This window comes from Rutilus rutilus (assembly GCF_951802725.1).
Source record: "Rutilus rutilus genome assembly, chromosome: 9".
Classification (NCBI taxonomy): Eukaryota; Metazoa; Chordata; class Actinopteri; order Cypriniformes; family Leuciscidae; genus Rutilus; species Rutilus rutilus.
In genome coordinates this window covers 36782138-36808409 of record NC_140223.1, presented here as the reverse complement: position 1 = coordinate 36808409, position 26272 = coordinate 36782138, and the positions used below count along the sequence as shown (strand labels likewise).

At 38.0% G+C, this 26272-nt stretch overlaps 1 protein-coding gene across 2 annotated transcripts in view; it reads right to left on the bottom strand.

Moving 5' to 3' along the window:
- The window catches only part of pik3cb (phosphatidylinositol-4,5-bisphosphate 3-kinase, catalytic subunit beta), a 72971-nt gene extending 47500 nt beyond the window's left edge, over positions 1 to 25471 (bottom strand). For both annotated transcript variants that reach the window (XM_084419129.1, XM_084419130.1), the window contains exons 1-2: positions 24942 to 25471; positions 10850 to 10913 (exon numbers count right to left, since the gene is read on the bottom strand). The gene's annotated coding sequence lies outside the window, so the exon portion shown is untranslated. The remainder of the gene's footprint in view (positions 1 to 10849; positions 10914 to 24941) is intronic.
- Between the last annotated feature and the right edge of the window lie 801 nt (positions 25472 to 26272).

Below are 26272 nucleotides of genomic sequence, written 5' to 3'. Positions count from 1 at the left end.
GTTAATTGCATGTAATTATGCATAATTTACTATTATTACTATGGTAAAGACATGTAACATATGTAACAAGGACACTGTAAAATAAAGTGTTACCAAAAAACATTATTACTTTTGTAATCGAATGTTGTGAATTCTTTGATCTTTAGTTGCCTGTGTTTTAAAGAGTGTGGACTTTTTGTCTATTATAGTTTTTTCCAATTGCTAACCCACAATTTTGCAAACTAGGCTGGTTTTATCAAAATACTTAACACAATTCACAAAACCACACACCCAAACTGCAAAATCCCTAATATATCCTGCAAAATGAAGCACTGCAACCAAAATGTCAAAATCAAACTTTTGCACGAAATGGCACACACTTCATTCATATTACCAGATGTTTGTCTAACCAACTACACACTTTTGGGCATAATGAAGAGCGCTCTCATCTTTAGTATGCTTTGCCATAATACTAAAATAGTTCAAATTGTAAAAAATTGTTCAGATTGTTCACAAGCACAGAAATATTTGCAGATACACACACATGCTGTTGAAACAATTATTTTTTTATTTTTTACCAAACAATATGCTCACAAAAAACCAGTATACTGAAAAAGATTGAAGTGTTTTGGCCAATCAGCTCATGTAGTGTAATTTTGAATGGCAAAAATGTGACTTTATGTCAGATTGTTGTGTCTTACGCAGAGAACCGTGTTCAGTGCATTTAAAAAGTGGCATTTTGAATTGCAAAATGTGTGTAAAGCAGAAAATGTTTAGACTTTTGGAGACTTTTGCTCTCTGTGTGTCAGTTTAAATAATTGTGCTGTGCATGCCATTTTAGTGTGTTAGCAATTGGAAAAAACTGTAACCTGTTTTTGATAGAGATGAGGGACATTAAACAAAGGGAACCGTAAAGAGCGTAAGGTTTTACTACTGATTAATATTTTAACACAAACAAAACAGGAAGTTCTCCCTCCCTATTATACTCGCTCTCACACACACACACACACACACACACACACACACACACACACACACAAACCAGAGTGTCTCTCTCAAAAGCACCATGACTAATGGAAGACCTTATGACCCAGCCACGCGCAAATGCTAAAAACATTCTGCAGAAGTGACTGAGTTAACACCCACCCTACACACAGAGCACATAAAGCAGATCAAAGATGCAGTATACAACAAAAGGCTGAGGGCCCGAATGTGCAGCAAACACGTTGAAAAGCCCTGACTCTTCATTCCCGTACAGAGACAAGGCCAACACTGATTCCAGGAGATTTCCGGACAGTGATGCCGTAACTGTGGTCACAGTTCCGCTGATTAATCTTATTTGGATGGATTGAAAAGCCCATGATCCTGTATCCTTACTAAAGAAATGTCACATGATTAGTTAATTTGAGGATTCAACATCTGTAGACCTGAAGTGTGGTCATGTCGTTTTAAAATAACTTGGTAAAGACACTCCTTTTCAGTGACTGATGCTTTTATAGAATCAAAGCAACATGAAAAACAAAACTTTATTTTATATATATATATATATATATATATATATATATATATATATATATATATATATATATATATATATATTAATGAACACTTTGTCTTTTTTAATAGTACATCTATTGTTTTATCATTTAAAGACTAAAACAAATGTTCTGTGTGAAATGCAATGCTTAAAGTGCAAGTTTGCAGATTTTTTAAAGTTTGCTAAGAAATGTTTCCTACTCAAGTTCTCCGGTCAAGCTTATCCAATAGAAACAGACTGGGCGTGGCCATGCCCAGTGCATTATGGGTGTTGAAGTTTTCCTACCTATTAGGCAAAAGGGAAGAGACCAGGAGCAATTTCTTTTTGTTGTTCTTTTTTGTTGTTGTTGCTTTTATACCGACATGATAGACATTTTGTCCTGTCCAGCCCTCGACAATTTGCTGCAAATTGGAGAAACAAACCTCTAAAAAGATTTTTTCTGTTCTTATACTGAACAGTCTGCCTCCCTGACTTCTGAAATGACTACTAGACCCCTGACTTTAGCATCCAAATACTGTTTTTGGGCTACTGTATCAATGAATGTAATGTCACTGTGTCAATTTTAGTGAGAGTGAAGGATGGTAGAGGCACCAAATACACAGTGCTGCAATCATTTGCCAGATACAACGAGTGAGAAAAAGACCGAAGCGTGAGAAAGCCTGAAAGAGAAAGAGAGATGGGGGGGGGGGGGGGGGGGGGGGGGGGGTCATTAAGCTGTAAAAGTTCTCAGCAGGATATTGGATTTAGAGCTCTCTCCATCTCTATCTCTCGCAGCACTAATCAAGACTCCCATTATGGCATCAGCTGGTCAACAAATTGTAAAGTCATAAAGTGTTCTTTATTAATTTATATTAATGCACGTCAGCACCAGGGCCGCATTAACAATAGGGCTAGGAAGGGGCCCGTGATTGGCTTGGGAGTAGATTGACTGGCAATCGGGAGCACCTGAACTTTTCCCGGTGTTCAGCCAAAACCCCTCCACACCCCCACACATTAAGCGCTGTTATTTAGTGGAGCACCTGGGAAACAGAGAGCAAAAGCCAAACGATGGAGCCGCTACCTGATTAAACCGCATTAATCCAGCAGTCGCAGGACCGTCTCACGCACAGAGCTGACGAACTCGCCGCTCTACTGAACCAGCCCCTATTATGCTATTCTAAAGGTTCCTAATTTTGTTTTTGACGTCTCCTACAACAAGCAATAAGTTACGATCATTTATTTTATACATTTATCACATTTATTCCTCCGCCAAGAAATGTAGTTCCAAAGAGGTTGCTAAGCAACACATGCAGCAACAAAGGATCACAAACGGCAGTTGCGCAGTAACACTAATGTAATGCGGTCACAGGTGTGTGTAACGGCTTCGAACACGGCTCAACCAATCAGAATCAAGGAACGGAACTATCCGTTTTATAACATCCATTAAAGATTTTCCTTTTCTCATAATATACACTTACACATCAACACATTTTTCAATGATTCTCAAACGACTCGTCCGAGGATTCAGTGTCTCTAAATACATCCTTTCAGCGAGCCTGCTCTGCTCTGATTGGCCAGACGACCCAGTGTATTGTGATTGGTCTACAGCTTACAGCATGTGTTTTGGAAACGAAACGCCCATTATACCATAGCTGAACTTCAGCTCCAGAGGCTTCCTAAAGCTCAGTGATTGCACACACTGTAAAGACAGTAACGATGGCGTCGATTTTACCACATCAATCCAAGAGCGAGTCTGATGAGGATGAAACATTGGAAGAACTAGTTATTCAACCCGAACCTCCATCGCAAGAACATCTTGAACGTTTCTCAGTGATACGCTACTCAGTTTGAGGAACATTATGAGATGTTGCAGCTGCAATTCCTCACCATCAGCATTAACAAGAGTATGTCCATCAACAAACTGATGTGTATGTTTCTAATTTATTGCGGTGCACATGCGGGAACTGGATCAATGACAGGGTATACATTAGCCGAGCTCTAACGTGAATGACTGATGTAACATTAAAGTTTGTAAAACAAATCTTGCTCCATCCTTAATCTTTACTCAAAGTAGTAAGAAGAACGACAAACAATCTGTATCAATAGACAAAGTTTTAGGTAATAGTTTTTGTAGTGGCCCACAATTGATTTTCAGTAAGACAGTAATAACGCGAGTTAGCCGGAGACCTACACAATATAAAACACAAAACTACGTATTTTGAAAACCCGGTAGAAAATCTCAATAATTAATCATACTTACAGGTTGTGATTCTGAGGAGCAAGTTGTTCCAAATAAAAAACGCGGTCATAAAAAACTGACTTCTCGACATGCTCTCAAACGCTGTAGTTGGTGTTGTGTACGAGTCAAAGTGGACGTAGTTCGCAGGCAGCCAATGAAGACCATAGGCGGCCATTATGCAAATGAGTTACTGTGTTACGAATGCAGGTCACGGAAGTGAGACTGGGATTCCTGACGACCCGTTTAGGCGGTTCAGAGTCGATTCTTTCTTTTGGGAGACAATAACTTTATCTATCGTGCACTTTCAACTTTACAGACGTTTACATTCACAGACAGCTATATTACACACTAAGTGAAAGGTAATATTAAACAAAAGCATAATAGGAGCACTTTAAAGGCTCTATGGTGAACCTGAAACCAGTTTGAACACTCCATGTACACTCAAGTGTCAAGGTTAACTGTAGACAACAGTAATTACAAGCTCTTCACACATACAGCGCCACCACTATAAACATGACCATGCAGTTACTAAAGCTGTGTGACATTATGGTATTTACTGTTAATGTTACTATTATTAGCCTTATATTAAATCTTGGGTAATATAATGACAAACAAGGTTGTTTTATAGTGTTTAAGATGTTTTCATTGCAAATATCTTATTATTAAATATCTTATCTTGTTTTTATTATCTATATTATTGTTGCTGTTATTATAAAAACCATAAATCCGCGGTAATGAGGAGCTTGGTTTTCGCCCGTCTTGATCTTACAGTTAAACTCTGGACTCTATGCAAGAACTATGGTCATTTTTCAGGACCTACGTTCAGTTCTAATAACTGCAAAATATTAAGAGCCTTGCAATATAATGCAATATTAATATTGTTTAACACATTTGCAGTAAAATATCCATTATTACTTTATTATTACTTACTACTATCCTTTATTTAATCATTAATTTATTTAATTTAATGAATTTGGCTCAATCTGAGCCCCAGTCCAGCCCAGATGATTCCCCTCTTCTACAGCCAGAAAGAAGACCTTCTAATGATACAACTGTTTAAAGCAAACTCCTAAGGCAGTCGTATGCACAAAAGTTGTTGCTGTTTCTGGTGTTAATGAATCTATGCTTTTAAAGTGTTGCTGCTTGAAATATTTTTATATTTTCTATAGAGATACGTTGTATCTCTGCGTATTAAAGTCCCCCTGTGGTGAAAATCCAGCTTTTAAATGTTGTTTATATGTCTATGGGGTGTTTTTAATATGCTTTAAGACAAACCATGTGTAAATTCATCAGTCAACACCATTGCTGAGTATTTTCTCCTTAAGGCGAGACACTACAGTTGAATAGGGTACAAATTTTAACTAGCAGATATCACCATGAAACTTTCCCAGTTGATTACCTACATTAAGATGAGAAAAATTAAAATATTACAAGTTTTCTGTAATTTAATGTTTAAATATGCAAATTAGGCTATATCTAATTAAATATGCGCTAATTTGCATATATAAAAAAAAATGAAATCTGAGTATTGGATAAAGCCAGGTTAAAAATTATTTTTTCATTGTTATCACATATTAGATGGGAAAAAAATTACAGAGGGATTTATGGATATCTACTTTTGTTATCCTGTAAATCAGAATATACTGTCAATAGCCTTAAAAAAATGATTTTCGCCATGTTTTTTGGAATAAAATGTTATATAAATCAGGCTGTGAATAATATTTTTACAAATCCCTCTGTAAATGTCTTCATAATATAACTAGGTACAAGACTGGAAAATTTGGTGTATATCGGTGCTACTGAAGTGAAGATTTCAGACTTGGAGTATGAGAGAAAAGTCATTTTGAGAAAACAGGCTTTAAAGATTTATCATCAACCAATGAGATTGCGCATTCAGCCCTTTTACTTTCACGATTGGTTGCTGATAAAAAGGAAATGACCATATTTGGATCCGACAGCATTGTACAAGAGAGAGAGCCCTTTCCAGCGGTGCATGTGATGACAGGGTGCCGGCAGCGATTGCGGAGCAGCGTGTTGATTAAGAACGCCAACTTTTGTTGTATTTATGAGAAATCTACAGACGCAAACAGACAAAGTGTAGTAAAATAAAGACCTAAATGTGTATTTCGGACTTTTTTTCACCACAAGTCTGAAAGAAGACATGTTATTGAAGAAAAATATCCAAAAATCTCAAAATTGACCAGTAAAAAAAAACCCCGATATTTTTGCCTGCCGTGTCTCGCCTTTAAACTGCAGTGAATCAAAGACAGTCTCAAAAACACGGTTTGAAATCGCTGGTGTTTCTGACGTCACAAACTACCTTGTAACCAATCAGATCAACGTTTGATCGTCAACGAGTGGATCTCTGAGCTGAGTGAATGAGTGGAGGTGGGGCTCATTTGCATATTCATAGAACCGTGAATACTAAATGAGGCAAGGGTGTAGTTACATTCAAGCTATTTTAAGCCATGAAGAATTTTTTTCAAGGAAAAAAACTTTAAATATGTAATTTTGGTGATCAAAGGTGAGTTTTTTAAATATATCATTATTTTAAATACTAATTATTCCTGCGGTAGAAAACGTTGTGGCACGAAGATGGGCTACTATGAAGGGTTCACTACGGCCCCAGGGCCCTGTGTGTTCTTAATGCGGGCCTGGTCAGCACATGATCATCACGTGGATCTGCAGAATTTGTATGTTTGAGTGAAGATGGGCAAAAAAGGGAAGAGAACACAGACAAAGAAGAAGAAAGATATATTGATCATTATCATGAATGCTTGATTTGAGAAATTATTTTATTATACGAGAAGAAAGAGCACAAAGTGATATGAAACACACGAAACTAGCACAGTTAAAGAAAACCAGTTGCCTGAATCAATGGCCTATTATCTGTCTCAGTCATTATCTAAAAATGTTTGACCACAGAATGCAGCAATAGACCAATCAGCATCCAGTATACCAGAGAGTCATGTCAAATTATTTACAGCAGCACAAATACAATCTGCAACTATCAGGGTCCAAGCGGAAATCATTTAAAGATAAACTAACCAGTTAAAACCAGTTATCGTTTTACCAGTATTCCTGGTACTTTTTTTCACGCACAATACATCAATTTAGTGCAGTCGCGCAAGCAGTACTGACCAATAACATGCATACAATAATGTAGGGTAATGTTGGTAGGTTAAAATATCAGGCGGAAAAGTGTCTTAAAAATAATAATTGATATGCTGGGAAAAACAACAACAACAACACAAGCTTAGGCTTAAAACATGAGAGAATGAGCCAAGGAATCTGGGGACATAATACGAAACATCACCAAATACCACCATTTTGTTCTTGGGCCACTAATAAAAAGAGGGGAAAAACAGCACTTTGTGCATGAACCCATTACTATATTCCTGACAAAAACAGAGTTCCCGGCGTTTTTAAAACATGCTTTCAGACACCAGCACCAAGCCACTACTGAGTTAGTAACACAATGCATCTAGAACTTTACTTCAGGTTTTTCTGTTGTAAATGACTGTTATTTCACCATGTCAAGAGTAGGAAATCAAGCAGAATATCAGTTATGTGACACTTCCTCTATTTCAGATGCACTGTGACGCACTGTAAGGCAATATAAACCCTCCCATGTTGTCATGTTGTGAAAATGAATTGCTTCTTTGAGGGAGAGAGAGAGAGAATACACTTGCGTTAGTTTCTTTACCACAGAGGAACAAAAGACCTCTGTAATAAAAAAGCATGGTGGGGCGCACTATGCCCCACTATGTCTCTCCCCAATTAAATGTACAAATTTGAGTTAAATTATACACAATATTAGGTTAACGTAATAATCACCAATATGTCAACAGAACTCAAACCAATCTTTTTGAAAGTGCCACAGTGGGAACATGTTTCAAAAAGTCAACTTACTAACTCACTTAGAAATGTATTCGTACATAAAACTGTGATAGAAAAAAGTATTTCAACCAGTTTGCCCTTGTATTACTCTTTTGTTGTGAATGTTCCTGCAATTACTGTGACCTTCATTTTGCTATGCATACATGACCTTTTGCACAACGCAATAATATACAAAGTAATCGACAAGCACTGCTTCCCTTTTTTCTAGTTCTACAGTCAAAAGTAAAAAAAAAAAAAAAAAGCACTTAAGGCTTGGTTTTTGCTGAGACACACCACTATCCCCACAGTAAACACAACAGCTCTCATCTGAGGGGTTAATCAGCTATCTGTCTAACTCACTTACAATTAAACCCACATCCTATGTAAATGCTAGAATACACGTACCACTATAGTGTTTAAAAAGTGTCTAAAACACACCCCAGTTAAAACAGTCTGTAACTTTGAACTGCTGTAGGCTAAATATACTAATAATAATAATTTTAAGAGTGAGCGAGATCAACGTCAGTCAAGCAGCATATACTGCAACATCTAATTATGATTTAACAGGGATGTTATTGACACATACAGTAAACTGACAGCTTTAGACAATCTCCTCACACAAGCAAAAATATCAAAAAGGTCAGACATTAAATACAAAATTCAACAAAAGGCACATTACGTTTGTTGCTGTTTGTCTTAGTTCTGAAAAGTTATATTAAAAAAAAGGTTAAAAAAAAAAGGTCCTTTCCAAAACCAACAACTGAATAAAACAAAAATTTTCCTCAGTTTACTCTCAGCATATCTCCAGTCCGTGCCATCTGCGAGGAGGACACCTCACTTCTGTTATCAGAGGCCCAGAGTTACGTAAGTAACCAAACATTTTCTTTCTAACATCCTTTCTGTCTCTCGCCATGAGATATGAACAACTGCCATATTGCAGATATGCGGTCTGGGGCAGACATGCCAAGGAACAAGCTATGACTGCCCCTAGGGAATAGCTTCCGTGGAAATGGCGTGATAAACACAGAAATTGCGTAATTTTTGTGTGTGTACTTGCAAATTTACTGTGCAAACATGCGCCTCATATTCTGTCCTACTCTCCCCCAAGGACCATAGGAGTTTTATGGACAGTTACTCCTGAAGAAACATTCTCCACTGACAACCAAATATAATGCAAAGTAGACACTTAAACTCTACAGGACATTGGGTCCCCAGCAGCAAGATTGAAGACCTACGACTTAATATAAAAGCTTCAACTAAGCGATGAGACATGCTGGTTTTTATATTCTTTGTGTGCTTTAGCCCTCAACCTAGTTGCACAAGTAGACCAGAAAAAAGTTACTTGCGCAACTAGGTGGAAGCACTTTTAGCTAGGTCGAGGGCTAAACTTTTTCCCTCTTCTTGAACTGAACTCCTTGGGTGACATCGGAGGAACTTTACTCCATTGAAACTGTATGGCATATAAACTGAACGGGCCTAGTTTAGACCACTGAGCAGCTGAGACTCTCTTGTTTTATCCTAGGAAAGAGAAAGGGGTGCTTGTCCCACAGTGTGTGGAATAGATAACCTGCAGTGCTGGCATTTTACACTTTTATTTCACCCGCCTCCTTTTTGACCTTTAGGAGTTGGCAGGATGTTGTTTAGCCAAAAAAACTTGCCTTCCCATTGACTCAGAAGTCTCAGTCAGTGAAGTCACGCTCACAGGCTTGCTGGGGTAAAGGAGGTGTTGGGCTCCGATACCCCGAACATCACCCTCCTGGGGTTTCTGCCAGTGCTTAATCTGTAAATCCCATAGACAGTAAAAGAAATGGACACAGCGACCCCATTGGATTCAACGGAGAAAACTGAAGTCAATTAGAAGCACTCACTTCCTGATGGCTGAGCGTACTGCGCAGACTCAAACTGAGCTTGACGACGTAGATGTGACGTGAGCAACCTGTCTGTCTTCTAGTAGCTGTGCCAAGAGAAATCTGAATCATTCCCTTCCGAAACTTGCAGAGACGGAGAGTGTGAGTAGGAGCTGTCCATGAGCTAGGAGCAGGAGAAACTTTTGCTAAGCATTCTGATTAATTATTTTGTCATTTTGCCTCCACGTCCCCCCGATTGCCCGCGAGCTTCTCCTCCTGTCCATATGGTAATCTCTCTACTGTGCGACAGAGAGTCGCGTTGGTATGACGCAATCGTTAGCCTATTTTTACAAAAACTGCTTCTACGGGGCCATAACGTAAGATAAGGTAATGGAGCCTTTTATACATTTTCGTGTTTCTTTAGAAATAAATAATGGACAAATGGAGTCTTTAAACGCCTCAGATGTAAAGTTATTCGCTGTCAAAGTGACGCCAAAATGAATGGGAGTCAATGGTATGCTAACAGCAGGTGATGGTCTGCTAATCAATGGCGGCACCCGGGGAAGCTTCACTTTCCGGCTGAAAGATTTACCCCTTGGTAAATCCTGAGGTCCTGATACAAGGGGGAGTGGCGGATCTAGCAAGTTAGTGGGGTAAGGAAAGGTAATGGGACTACCGGTCAAAACATTGGGAAAATATTTAGATTTTTTAATGCTTTTGACAGTAGTCTCTTAGGGTACGTTTACACGACAACGAGATGCTTAAAACTGAGAAGTTTTTCCTGTGAGTTTTCCGCGTACAGACGGAAAATTGTCACACGGATCCGCGAAAACGACTAAAAACGCTGTATTCCTCTGCCAGGCCATTAGATGGCGATGAAACACAATAGACTGAACACGTAAAACGCATGTGCATGACGTCATCGTCTTCAGAGTTTCGCGTTTTTGTTATTTATGCAGAGACGGTTTTCAAAAACTTGCACTTTCAAACCCGTTCACTAAACTGGTTTCTGTTGTAATATATGTTAAAATGTAATTTATTCCTGTGATGGCAAAGCGGAATTTTCAGCAGTCTTCAGGGTCACATGATCCTTCAGATATCATTCTGAGTCTCAGTTGGGTTTACATTCAACTATTTTGATGTGCATTTTGAAAGGCATAAGAGATCCTGAATGAAATGGATATATCCCAAAAAAGGCATGGAATTTGTGCATTTAATTATTCTTAAAAATCCCAATAGAACATCAATCACCCAATGCATGGAATTTAACTTTCTACTAAGGTTTTACCAAGACATTACTTTTTTTTTTTTACCTGAATAAGAATATTGTGATCGCCTGCTGCAATAGCTTACAATGGGGTCCTTGTGTTGTGGTCTGTCAGCACTCACCTGCTGTCTCTGCAGTCTCTTATTTCTCAGCCGGCTCCATGATGGGATGAAGAGGATGCTGCATCTGACAGAGACACAAAGAGGATTCAGATGAAAACGTGTGAGATGAACAGAGTCAGAACTGAAGGACCTTGAGTGTCCCCATATCAGCTGAGACAGCAACTCATGGAGCTAATATTTCATAGTACAGCAGCACCTCTGGTTATTCAAGCCAACCTGACGCCATTAATGTTTGCCAACAATGCCAACAGAGGCAAAGTTAATGCAGATTTCACATGAACATAACCTCTCCTTCACGAAAAAAACACACAATTTATGCCACAGCCTCTTGATATGAACAACCATTAAGGTTACTGGGTACCAGTAGAGGGTGATGTGATAAACCAGTTATACTGGGTAATAGTCAAACTCACTTTCTACGTTTTACACATGCCTGAAAACATGAACATTCTCTGATGGACTCTGTGTTGTTAACACACACACACACAAAAAAGGGTATTACTAAGATTTCTGGAAACGGTACCATGGTAATAACATTTTTTTGGTACTTACCACAGTAATACTGTATCTGTCTTTACTTGCAACATGGTAATACAATAAGTTTTTAGGCATGTGCCTTGCAATGCCACGTTTTTTTTTTTTTTTTTTTTTTTTTTTCTCATGGTAAAACTATAGTATTCTACAAAGTACTGAGTGCTTCAAAGTCCCATGTGTTTCTTTGTCATTGTTATTCTTTGAAATACCATGGTATTTGAATATGGTAATATCATAGTACATAAATATACCATAGTCCCACCATCTGACCCCCGCAGCACCACAGTACATGCAAGTACATTTTGCAGCGAGGGAAGTGGGTGTCAAAATAGGGCAATTTTTATTGCTTGAAAAAGGTTGCTCACTCTTTCTCTCTCGCTGTGAAATACGCGCACACACACACACACACACACACACACACACACACACACACACACACACACACACACACACACACACACACACACACACACACACACACACACACACACACACACACACACACACACACACACACACACTTGTTTACTATGCAAATGGGGACATTCCAAAGACATTTTATTTTATTTTTACACATACATCTAGTTATAAATACCCTAACCCACACCCTTTCCCTAACAGAAAACTTAATGCATTTTACAATTTTAACAAAACTTTACTTACTTTATTTTTATATTGGTTTTACAAATGAGGACATAGGCCTACCCAAATCTGTCCCCAAAATGATTAATGGTACAGACACACACACACAATGTTCACTCCCACTGCTAAGAGAACAATGCTACAGGACGTACAAAGCCCCTGCAGTGACATTTAGACACACGCGTTGCAAGATGAACACCACAAACGTACACACACTCTTCAGACAGACAGACACACTCAGACACAGGACAGTATTAATCATATTTTAATTGCCTCTCTCAATTCATTACAAATAATTGCTGCGATATTTGCTCCGCATTTATTATATATATTTTTTTTAGACATTTCTGTTATCTTGCATTAGTAACAAGCCTCTCCACTGTCTTTCCTGCTTGCGGTCGCCAGATGTCAACAGAATAAATCCCCCAAACAAGGCTTTTCTCTTAAAAAAAGATACATTTTCTGCCCAGTGTTTTACTTAATCAACCATTGGGCTGCACAATATATCAAAATTATCGAAATATCGCAAATGTATATATCGCGATATGCATATCGCAACGGTTTGCAATAACTGGGGTCATGAACAAAAGACAAAGAAAAAAAATCACTCACTGCTCTTGGCTGAATAACTTTTGTAGCTTTAATAAGAATCAGTATATATATATATATATATATATATATTTAATTCATACAGTGAAAACTAAGCAGTGTTTTATTTTTACATTTGATTATTCAGTTTCTGTTGTTAAATAAATCTAATGTTGGCCTACCTGAAACCCTAAACCCCGAGGTTTACACTGTAAAACGTTTCAGTAAAACACTGTTCACTTTCAGAAGTAGTAGGGATGTTTTCTTGTCACAAAACGAATGTGAAACACGCATATAGGTTTTATCATTTTAAATATATTTTAAAGATAATTTAAGTTCATTTTACACACTTTAAGCATTATCGTATCGCATATCGCAATTTTCTTCAATATCGTGCAGCCCTAATCAACCATGTTGATTTGTCAACCATGAACACACTCTCTCTGTGATGCGAAAAAAAGCACTGATGATCTGACAACACCGACAAACATGTATGCTGGAGTTTAGCAATGTTCATTGTGAAATTTAGCTCGAATGAAAGAGTCACACACAGCCAGTCTGTGCTCCTTCACGAGGCCGTGTGTCACCTGTGCGATGAGCTGATACTACATCCAAATCTTGACCATCTTGTATAATAGTTGGTGAATAAATTCAGTCTTTGCAAACAATACAAACATAATTTGGAATTATTCAAATTAATATTTGGAACTTAAAGTCCCCCTGTGGTGAAAATCCAGCTTTTAATGTTGTTTATATGTCTATGGGGTGTTTTTAAAATGCTTTAAGACAAACCATGTGCAAATTCATAAGTCAACACCATTGCTGAGTATTTTCTCCTTAAAACTGGAGAAATATTTCTCTCCTAAAACACGGTTTGAAATCGCTGGTGTTTCTGACGTCACAAACTACCTTGTAACCAATCAGATCAACGTGTGATCGTCAACGAGTGGATCTTTGAACTGGTGTGGAGTGAGTGGAGGCGGGGCTCATTTGCATATTCATAGAACCGCATATACTAAATGAGGCAAGGGTGTCGAGTTACATTTAAGACATTTTAAGACTTTTTTTCAAGGGAAAAAAATGTTATTTAAAAAATGTAATTTTGGTGTTTAAAGGGTTTTAAGGGATACAATGCTTGACTACAGGGGGACTTTTTGAGAGAAGCTTCTTTCAATTTTACCAGTTTTCACAATGTAAAGCAGTTGAAAAACACACAGCCACTGTCTGTTTGCAATGTTTACCCATTTCAAAGATGAAAATGGCTAAAAGGAAAAAAAAGACCACGAGTATCGCTCTTTGCGGGCTGTCTGTATGAATTTGCATTTGTGAAGCAATCTGAATCTGTGGTTTGTCTCATTTACAACTGAATTGCTTCTCATAAAATATCTAAAGTGAAGAAAAAATACAAAGCAATAGCCTATATATTCAGCATATATTTTATTCTTTTCAAATGAGTATAACAGTGATTATTAATCTCAAAATAATCGTGATTATCAGTTTAATCATTATCGTGCAGCCCTAGGAGAGCATAAACATTCTTCATCTGTACACGCATGAACACACACCACTGTATGTGTCCTTATCACAGAGCAAACAGAGAGAGGCGCAGTTAGAGGTACAAACCCTACAGCCCAAACCCGGAGGTGTTCCTCTCTTCCTCATCTGTCCTGATCTACCTCCCGCTCTCACACTGGAATGCCAGGAATCCACATTCCTCACAGACCCACATCCTCCTTCTAACACACACACACACACACACACACACACAGGCTTTTCTCACATTTTTGCCAACCAGGAAACAAATTATTCTATTCTAGTAAAAAAAAAGAGACATTTCAGGAAACAATAATTACTAAAGCTGATCAGAACATGTTTGAAAAGGAAGTCATGGGTAAATATCAAGAAACAGCTAGACTTGACTTGAACCATTAATACTAACACTCTTATATATTCTATATATCTATTTATTTATTATATAAAACTATGTGTACTGTGCTAGACTATCTGGGACTAGTCACAACACTTACATATTGCTGCCCTATTGTTGGGCTTTTATTGTTCTCCTCATTTGCAAGTCATTTGGGATAAAAGCGTCTGTTAATTGATTAAATGTTAAATCAATGAAAATATCAACACTGAACACCTAAATCTAAGGGCCACATATTTAATTAAATAAGGACGGGACAATGTCTAGGGGTACGTTTACACGACAACGATATGCTTAAAACTGAGAAGTTTTTCCTGTGAGTTTTCCACGTACAGACGACACCATCGTCAAAACGATCCCCATTCACACGGATCCGCGAAAACGACTGAAAACGCTGTATTCCTCTGCCAGGCCATTAGATGGCGATGAAACACTACAGACCTCATTTGGATGACTTAAAGGGATACTCCACTTTTTTCGGAAATAAGCTCATTTTACATCTCCCCCAGAGTTAAACAGTTGAGTTTTACCGTTTTAGAATCCATTCAGCCGAACTCCGGGTCTGACGGTACCACTTTTAGCATAGCTTAGCACAGATCATTGATTCTGATGAGTCCAGTAGCATTTCTTTCAAAATGACCAAAGAGTTTCAATATTTTTCCTATTTAAAACTTGACTCTTCTGTAGTTAAACCATGTACTAAGATCGACGGAAAATGAAAAGTTGCGATTTTCTAAGCCTATATGACTAGGAACTACTCTCATTCCGGCGTAATAATCAAGGAACTGTGCGGCCGTACCATGAGTGCAGCAGGCGTAATGATATGACGCAGCGCCTGAAAATAGTCCCCAGCTCGGTAACTTCTTCCAACGTGACCGGGACTAAGTTTGTCTAACCTATTAGACCTATTTTCAGGCGCTGCGTCATATCATTACGCCTGCTGCACTCATGGTACAGCCGCACAGTTCCTTGATTATTACGCCGGAATGAGAGTATAGTTCCTAGTCATATAGGCTTAGAAAATCGCAACTTTTCATTTTCCGTCGATCTTAGTACACGGTTTAACTACAGAAGAGTCAAGTTTTAAATAGGAAAAATATTGAAACTCTTTGGTCATTTTGAAAGAAATGCTACTGGACTCATCAGAATCAATGATCTGTGCTAAGCTATGCTAAAAGTGGTACCGTCAGACCCGGAGTTCGGCTGAATGGATTCTAAAACGGTAAAACTCAACTGTTTAACTCTGGGGGAGATGTAAAATGAGCTTATTTCCGAAAAAAGTGGAGTATCCCTTTAATATAGCAGCTACAAATATAGGTTGGATTTGTACCAAAGGTCGCATCATTCAACTCAAGTGACGTAAAAAATGAGGAACTCAATTTGCTCATAATAATTATGACTGACATGTTTTCCACCGCTATAATTTACAGGAACTAAAGATGATCTCAGAGTTGGCCACTTGTGTAATTCTAAATGTAACGCCTCTCCTAAGGGTGAGAAAAGAACCACAAACAGAAATACAGTTTTTATGTAGTAAATTTGTGATTAAACGGCTAACATTGAAGTGGCCAAAAGAATATCTATCTACCCACATGTGTCGCCACAACCTCATAATAAACAAAGAGAGCGCTGTAGCTGCCTAACATTCCCCACGTCAGTACAACACCAGCAGCCAAATATCCACACCCTTTTATAAGATTCATTTCTTCCTCCAATGTGTTGTTCACCCGAGTGTGTGTGTGCCAGCTCTGTAACGCTTAATAATAGCTCATTAGAAAAGATTAGGGTCAATTTCAAGACTTAAATGTAATTTCGATTTCTTACAAAAGCTACTGTGTGGCTTCAGAAAGCTTGGTATATAGTGCACAAATCATATTGACCTTTTATGAGACACTTTTGGAGCTTGACAAAACCTAATCTTCAATTTACCCTTTGTGTTCCCTAAAGAAAGAACAGGAGGAGCAATGTTTTTTTCTTTTCTTTTCGTAGTGACAGCGGAGGCCACTAAAACTCGACCTTTTGTGCCTGAACAGGCAAATGTGAACAACGCAATATATTACAAGATACAATTCCGATTGTAATATCAACAAAACCTTAAAAAAATAAACTGAACTAAACTCAATCAGTGCTCTGTCTCTGCCTGAACTCCTGGTCAACCACACATAGTCATTATTTATGTGTTACAAACATTTAAATAACAGGGGACCAATGTGTACTGGGGTGAAAGTTTATATAGTTTGGGTATGAACATTGATATCTACATGGTAGCGATCAAAATAGAGCAAATTACCTTTTTGAAAGTGTTTTGACACTTGTATTGTATTGTATCGCTTATATTGTTACGCCAGTAGGTGGCGACAAGAGACAAGTGTTTGTCATTGAATCATTCCTTAAAGAGATTCATTCACAAACGCTGATCCATCCAATAATGAAACAAGTTTTTTATGAATGAGACGCGTTTCCATTACAGATTTGCGCAAAACTTTTGCGATTTTTTTAAAATGTCGACAAAAAAACTATTGCGAAATGACTGTTTCCATTGATTGACCACTGACATTGACCATTGACAGTGTTTCCATTATGCGACTAAAACTTAATTTTTTCCTCTCGTGATAAGTAAAATCGTTCCAAAAACCATGGCAACGGACGTTGGTAGGTTTATGTACTATATCCCAGCCACTGCACTAGCCATTATCATTAATCGAAGGAGACGTATGTGTGTTTTCCAAGCATTAATGGTAAGGAACGACCCTTATTATACTTGTGAGCGGCACATATGAGGTGTTTCTGGGTGTTTCTCCCTCATATCTGCTTCGAGGTCTTGATTGTGGCATTTATTTGAGGTTTAGAATCCATTATTCCAGTAATTCTTCTGTCTATTATGAATTTAATAAAGAACTCGTTTTCTGTCCAAACACACCGCGTCATCTAAGTCAGGTGACTGTAAATGCGCAAAAACTGTTTCCATTGCAGTTTTGCGAAATATTTCTTTTTCGAATTGCCTGAAAAACCACCTCATGCGAGCGTAAAAACTTTTTTGCGATAAATGGAAGGTTTTGCGAAATTGACGTGTTTCCATTGGGCATATTTTCAATTCGCAATTTCAATTTGCGCAATTTGAAGGGTAATTGAAACCAAAATTGAACGAAACCGCACGGCTGTGAAGGAAAGAAATGCAATAACATTTTTGTGCAGTAAAAAAAAGATGTGAATTTTGATTGCATAGCGACTACATGAAAGTAAATGATGATAAAATTGTTATTTTTGGGTGAACTATTCCTTTAACCTCTAAATTTAGAGTCCATTGTGCAGCTGCCCTTTCACTGCTGAGCCACGGTGGCAAATTTTCAATAAACACACACAAGCACATACTAAAAAAGAGGTTAATCAGTTACCTTCCGAGGCCTGACTGAACAAAGGTCCCATTTTAGCCGCGGGTGGAGCACACAAGTGTCTCTCTCTCTCTCTCTCTTCCTGTACAACTGACTATATGTGCATGTCTGAATAAAGCTGTGATATGAGTCTACATGAGAAAGTTATGCAAGAGCTGACAGATGGAAAGCATAGACTATACAAACTATCAATTCACAACGCGCACACACATTTGAGCGAGACAGTGTGAATGAGAAAGCAGCTGTCACACCGCTTCTGATGACTGCAGTGCGGTTTCTCACTTAGTTTAAAGCTCTCTTTACTCTTACCAGTAGGTGGCGACATGTGACTGTTGAAAAATTTATTTGTTATTGAATAATTAATTAAACCCGATTTTTAAAAATGAGTTATTCAGATTAATTAGAAATAACAGTTTAAATAGACTGAAGGGTTAAACATTTTTTTATTTATTTTTTCAGAACTTTAACGTTAATTACATGTTATTTTGTTTAGTTGTCTGTTCAGAATCGTGGGAGAATCGTGATCTCTGTTTGAAAAAACAAACAAAAACAAAACCTGATTCTCAATTTATCCAGAGGCGAGCAGCTCTATTACGCATATATTGCGTTTTGCATGACGACTCAAATTTAACATTGGACATCAAAAGGATCAGTATTGGGGAAGATTAAACATTTTTATAACTGATCGGCATCGGCTGTCCTAGGCGATCCTTTATTTTACGTCAGCTGTCTCTATATGTCAGAAGTCCACTATATGAAGAAATCCTGGAATGTTTTCCTGAAAAACCTTAATTTCTTTTCAACTGAAGAAAGAAAGACATGAATATCTTGGATGACATGGTGGTGAGTAAATTATCAGAAAATTTTCATTCAATGAACTTATCCTTTAAACCCACTTTTTTAAATGTTTTGTTGCAATTATTCAGCTTATTGTGCATATATATGCATGTACAGTATAATATAGGCCTATAAATATATTCCACTACTCCATAGTGATGTATGCCCCTTTTTTGCATTTGAGCCCCTGAGAAACTCTCTGTGCGTCCCTGTATACACTGGATTGATTTTAATCACTTTATGTACTTGAAGCACTAGGAAAATGCAAGTATCGAATTGGAACTTGATATTGTCAGATACTCAATATTCAATGACTTGGATCGGATATGGGGCACAAAAAACTTGACCAGGAAAGGGGCTTAAAATAGATAGCTAGTGTCAGTGTGTGCTCATGTGAAATATTAGCACACTTTCAAATTTCTCACTCGGTCAAGTTACAAAGATCAGCCTCTTGATCCTCCAAAACACACATGTAAAATAGGCCCTTACAAAAAGCATATTCAACATAGTAAAGACTCAAATCAATAGTATTTGCTCTAACACTTTTCTCCTCCTTCACTTTCTTCCATCAATTCTCTTGGTATGTTTCACTCCCTCCTTTCCTGTTCCTCGAAACTGAATTCTTGAGCGTGTCCTGACTCGTGTGCAGGGAACTGTAGGAATCCAGGTACGGGCACGCTTACAGCTCTGTTCACTGCAGCAGATCCCACAAGTGCACAGGTGTGCATACAGGTGTCTGAGTGTGCATACGCATGGATATCAGGTCTGTAGACGAGAACGCAATTCAGCATTTATCTAAGTGCATGAAAGAGAAGAGACAACTGTGCAAATGTGATGCCACATGCAAATTAAAGAAAGCGTGGTGTGAAGGCTTGCATGACTCAATTAAACCATCAATCATACACCCAGTTCACTTCCACAGGAAATGAGCACAGATGTCTTGTACTGACTGTCCTGACACTAACTGACAACTATCAAATTATGGGCACAAACACCAGTGCAGAGACAATGTAAAAAGAAAGCAGAACCACTTTCTGACACTTGAGTAAAAACCTGTTTTGACACTTCCAAAAACGTACAAATCATGCCACAAATGGCCATATTTTATTCCACAAATCTCTATATAACTGCAATCCAAGAAAAGGTAGCACTGTAGAATCCAAAACATCCAGTCACTACGATCCATTTTTAATCTATAGGGTCTTAATCACATGTTCTTACTGAAACAGATCAGAAAGGGCAAGAGCAGAGTGGAATCAGTTTGCAGACTCTAACAAGGCTTTATGACATCTTAATGCAACCCAATAGTCTGTACGCGGGAAACTCAAAGGAACAACTTCTCCGGTTTAAGTATATCGTCTACTGTTGTGACGATACTGGAATTTCTAACTTAGATACGTTGCCTTGACAAATATTGATATCCAATACCATTTTCAATACAATGGGGAAATCTGCCATGTAAACATATATTAAATATATTTTTTTATTTATTATCAAAGTTTTTTGATTGTTTGGGAAGTTTTGTTGCTATAGCTTACACAGCAACTTGAAACTTTGAACTATTTTTACAAAAAAGACATGCAAACCAAATAGACAAACAATAACAATAACACAAATAAATAAATACGATTAACGAGACAAATGGAATAAACACGGCTTGAAGTTTTTTAGGTGGGTCTAACTGTGGTAATGCTTACAATTAAAGAGCAGAAGCGATTTTCTCTTTGTCTTTTGTTCTTAGATTAACATGACAAACAGCAGCAGGTTTATTAGACTGTTGTCACTTTAAGGGTACGTTTACACGACAACGATATGCCTAAAACTGAGAAGTTTTTCCTTTGAGTTTTCCACGTACAGACGACACCATTGTCAAAACGATCCCCATTCACACGGATCCGCGAAAACGACTAAAAGCGCTGCATTCCTCTGCCAGGCCACTAGATGGCGATGAAACACTATAGACTGAACACGTAATACGCATGTGCATGATGTCATCATCAGATATTCATGTTTTTGTTGTTTATGCAGAGACCGTTTTCAAAAGTTTGCGTTTTCAGGCACCCAAAACACGTCTGTTGTCATGTAAACGAACGGACAAAACGCAGAAAAAGTTTAACGTTTTTAGTTGAAAACGGTGCCGTGTAAACAGACCCTAAAGCTTAAGCACGGATGTTATACAACATGCGTTTTTTTCTCAACTATTTACGTTCCAAAACTGACTGCGTTTACGTGAATCCTCGCTATGACGGGAATTTCAGCATAATTTTGTGTGTATTTGACCATTTAAGCCAAATAAGCCAAGTACTAAATTTGGTACTCGCGAGCCGTTTGAGAGGCGGCTTTATGAGAGCGTCAAATTATATAGATCAGTGGTGCGCGCTCTTTTAGTTTGAGCGCGACACCTGCGGAAATGAGTAAATTATGCGCAATACTTCACGCCGAAATTCAGGACCCAACACTATTCAACTGGAGTGAATGACACAGGTAAGTGATAGGAGGAGTGTGTGTGTCAAACTGTCAATTCACCGTCGGAGAGAAGACAGAGCGAGAACGCATCTGGTATCGGTGTATCGAAATATCACACCACTAAGAGTAACTCTCTACTTGTTCAAATCGATTGGGTCATTCTGTGTCAAATCAACCAAATTTGCGAAACCTTATTTTTTTTCTGAAGAAAGACAAACGTAAATAGTGATGGAAGCCAAAATATTAAAAGCCATGGATGAATATTTACTGAGTAATCCACTATTTTGTAGAATTTTCACCAGAGATTTGGAGCCAAATTACATGAAATTAATGTAATTTGGTAAAATACATATCTCATATCGCCTGGTAAAAAAAAATCTACATCCCAGAGATCTCAATGCAAATAAATTGCTATATTGTACATTGCATACACCTGATACTTTTTTCTTTCAAAGAGGAATGTCTGAAGAACAACTAATGTTTGAAAGTAGAAATAGTTTCCTTCTTGAAAACAGTTGCATAGAACATTTCTGAGTGCCACAAAAAGTTTTTTTTTTCCAAGTTTGCTCGCCTGTAACTCCAGAAGTATTAAAGATTCTCATTCTTTTTCCCATTTTTGAACAGTCATCATTGGCATATAATGCAACAAAGATTGCTAAAGTCAACAGATTGCTAAAGTCATTTTCACCCCCGTCTAGAACAAAATATTGGATTACTCCGTTAATATTGATCCATGACATTTAATATTTTGGCTTTCTGCTTAATTTATGCATGTCTTTCACCAAAGAAATGATCAAAACTGAATAATGATGGCCCGGAATGAATGCCCTATTGCACTTCGACAATTACATAATCTTTAAGGAAATTGAACCTTGCCTATGTACCGTTTCTGTCCATTTCAGAACAAAAACGGGAAGTACTAAGCAGACAAATGAGAACATGTCTTTCACAACAAATGCATATGTTTGTTACATTTTTATAGCATGTAAGTGCTAATGTACTATGAAATAAAATGAAACACACGTCAAGTTCACTCTCTGTGACCTAGAGTTTTAGATTAGCCAATTACACTTTTATGGCTTTTGAGCTGAAAGGATTCGCTTAGTTTATCTTCTTCATCTTTGTCATTTTTTTAAAATGTATTTCTAATCCCAGACAGTATTACATAGACACATAGTCTAGGTGGAGTTAGGTCACTTACAGTATTACATTAGAGTTAATCAGCATTGAATTACTAACTATTGGCAAGGTTTTATCTACAATGACTAACAGAATTACACAAAACCTACCATTATCCAACAGGATTCTGCACAGCCTATGTAATTTGATTCAAAGGCAGAGCAAGTTATTACATTTTGATGAAAGACTGCGAAGACAAACATTTTTTTCTTTACGATAGCATGCACAATATGACCTCAAATGTGTATTAAGTACAAAGGGTCAATGTTGTTGACATTTAATATTCTAAAATATTACAACATTAAAGATTCTTAATGCTAACTGGCTCTCCGATAGATAATCTGCTCTTTAAACCATACAGTCGGCCCTGGGAGTGTGTGTCCCCATTTCTAAGGAAAAATGTTTTCCTGCGCCTCTAAAACAAACACACACACTGTGCTCTCACATGACTGAGAGAATCAGCCCATTCATGGCCCCTGTCACCACAGTGACCTCTCTTCTGACTGTGAGCGAGTGTGTGTGGGCATCCCAAAGTGTTTGTGTCCCCTGACTGATGACATCACAGTCTGCCACCAAAGTCTCTCTGAAGCTCCGGTCACATGTGTGAGGGTGAGGGCCAAGAAGAACAACTCACAAAAAACACATGTGTCTTACTCTACACACACACACACACACACACACACACACACACACACACACACACACACACACACACACTATCTGACTGAAGATGACCTTTCATGTGTTCAGGAAAACATAAAACGTCGCAAAATGAGCGCAAAATATCCGTAATAAAAATGGAAGTTGCTGTAACCAGGGAAGCCAATGAGGTTCTTTTTCCTCCATCATAAATGACGTGCGCGCAGACGAAACGCTGTCATGATGTCTTGCGTTGGGATGCTGGTGTTTGGGAACGCAATCGTGTGGGACGCTTCTGGAGGGAATTAAACCAAATCATTCTGATGACAGACTTTGCATTTCAGAACGACCAAACCAACATTTGAGATGCTGTGCGATGCGATTGGTTAATCTGCTGGTTACTCCAGGTTAATCCTCTGTTGAGGCAAAGTCATGTGAGGTTTTTTGTTGCGCATCAAAGGATTTATTCATTAAATGTGTTTCCATCGTAGTTTAGTCTTCTTATCGGACAAAAAAACTTACCTGCCTCAATTGAGCGCATATGTTTTGATGCACATTTTTAGAGTGTATATGCATACGATAGTGTGAATGTAAAAAAATAGTTTACAACACACTGTAAAAACAATTGCTGCCTAAATTTTTTCAGTACAGTCAACTTGTCTTGGATGTTTAAGTCATTTCAACGTAAATTACATTAAACTGACTTAAAAACAATTGCTGAATCTTGTATAGCCTAACTTTTGAAAAAGTTGCAAATTGCTTAACTTATTTTAATAAGTTAAATCATATGTTGTCAACTTACTGATCATATAATCTATAAATTTGGGTTTTGATAAATATGTTGGTTAAAAGACCAAATCTAAAACAAGCAAAAAACCAACAAAACAAAAAACAGGTGAAGCCAGAAGTGAGAATCTTTGGGTTTAAATTACGACCCACTTTTGAAATTGTTTTGCATTCCACACAATAGGGAAATCAGAATATTTTCTTCTCCAATGGGAAATAACTACGGAATGTTGATTTAATCGCCACCACCTTGGGAATGACGTCAAACCGAAGACGATGTTGACCTGTCTTGACCTGCCTTGATTTTCCAACTTTAACGTCCGACCTGGAGAGGCTCTCCAGTGGTATCTTTCCAGAAGGAAGTTTAAGAATTCCCAAGTGTCTGAATGGTCTGGAACCCATTACTAGATCCAGAAAGTCATTTTCATTTTTCTGTAGAATATGCACCAGGGTTGGTGAACGGCCTGTGGGCGTGTCCTGAGGTTCATTACTCATGTCCATATGGAGGTTGAGTCATAGTTTAGTCCAGTATTATGCCATCGCATCCGTCTATGACACAAACAACCGATGTCGTGCCTCCCTGTCCGATAAACACACGTTTATGTCCTGCCAGGTAAACTTGTCATCAAGCAGTCCAACATTTTAACGAGTGGCCGTAATGGATAGGCTATATTACAGTGTTTAATGATAAAACTTAAGAATTTTTTTTTTAAGAGCCATGTTTAAAAAAGCAAGTGAAAGCGTCCAGGATAGATGTCAACTCTTACATATCTACATTTGAATGGCATTGAAGGTCAATTTGATACTCCAAATATAAATGATGAATTTACAAGTCTGAAACTTTTAGACAGAAACATGCAAATTCTATGTTTTTTTTATTAACCAGGTTGGAGCACTAAAGCACTTCTCCACGAATGTGTCATTTTTGCAGCGTAGCATCCGATTTATTTATTCAACGGCATAATATTAACAAACAAATAACAATTGAGGCGGTCAGTGTCGGACAAGATCAATGCAATGCAACAAAAATCTACGCCACTCAAAGCAACACACACACACACACACACACACCACAGAACACTTCCCAGCACAGAACGCTCACCTTTAGAATAGATTATCCCACGGGAATGGAATGTCCGACGCCAGTTCTGTGGGATTCGCGGAAACTGAACGTTCGAAGTTAACTGTGCGTTGAACTCCGTAACACCACCGGGGAGGTTTTAATCACAGTAAGAAGGCAAAAGCAGAGTCTTCTTCTCCTTCAAATGTCCAGTGCAGTCTTTCACTCGACAGGTGAACAGCTCTAGTCCTCTTCCTGCTTCTTTCCGCAGGCTGAGTGAGTGAAACAAGCGATCGCTCGGTGATTTTTTTTTTCTCTCTCCCTGTTTGCTTTGCACTCCCTCCCTTTCCACACGCAACCGCTATTTTGTCAACAGTTCGCAGACACACGAACTTCTGAGCCGTGATTTCACCCGGAAATAGACATAATGTAATGCGATGACAACTTACGCAGTCGTGAATGTTTTTAATGTCGTGTGAATATCTCCACGCAGACAGACTAGGCCCGGCGAACTGCATGCATGTCTCTCTCTCTCACGCTCACACTCGACTAACGCATGATTCCTCAGGGATGAGATGACGAGGAGGGTGCTCTGGACGTAAACAATACGTACATTTACTAATTTGGTCAAATTTTCCCACCGTTTTTTCCTAACGACACTCCTGTTTTAAGGCAGGACTATTTTAACGGTTTGGCTGTTGTTGTTTTCAGTGTTATTTAATAGGTCGTATTTAACACATAACTTACTACTTTTTTTTTTTTTTTTTTTTTAAACGGTCCGGGTATTTATGAGGGAAATTAGAAAACAACATTGAAATTTCACTCGGGTATTTTAACGAGCGAGTTTTATTTTATTTTAATTAAATCCATGTTATGCTTATCCTTCCTTATTTAGTTTGCTTAAAAAGGACCTGTTACGCTCGCGGTGTAGTGTGGTGTCTGTAGACATCTAGTGCTGATGGCGGATACTGCAAGTTTGCATCTGCGTGTGTGGTCTTGGGCTGAGAAAATGTCATTTGTTTACCCTTACTTTGTTCTAAACCTGCGTATTTTTTTTTTTTTTAATTCTGTGGAATATAAAAAGATTTGATAGACAGACCAATTCACTCAGCTCTTGACATATGAATAATGCTCTTTGACAAAATAAACAAGGCAGGTATTTGATAGAAAACAACACAGGCCTGTCTTACAACATGTCCTATACAGAATCTGGCTAGGTTGCCAGTGCTGGAGAGAAGTCTTTCCTTCATAAATGTGAGATGGCATTTATAAAGCATTCAGGCAATAGGACTGAAAGTTAATTGTGAAAAATGATTTGGTCTTTGGATTCATGTTGGGCGAAATAAGACTGATTGGGACAGTTTTGGAATTTC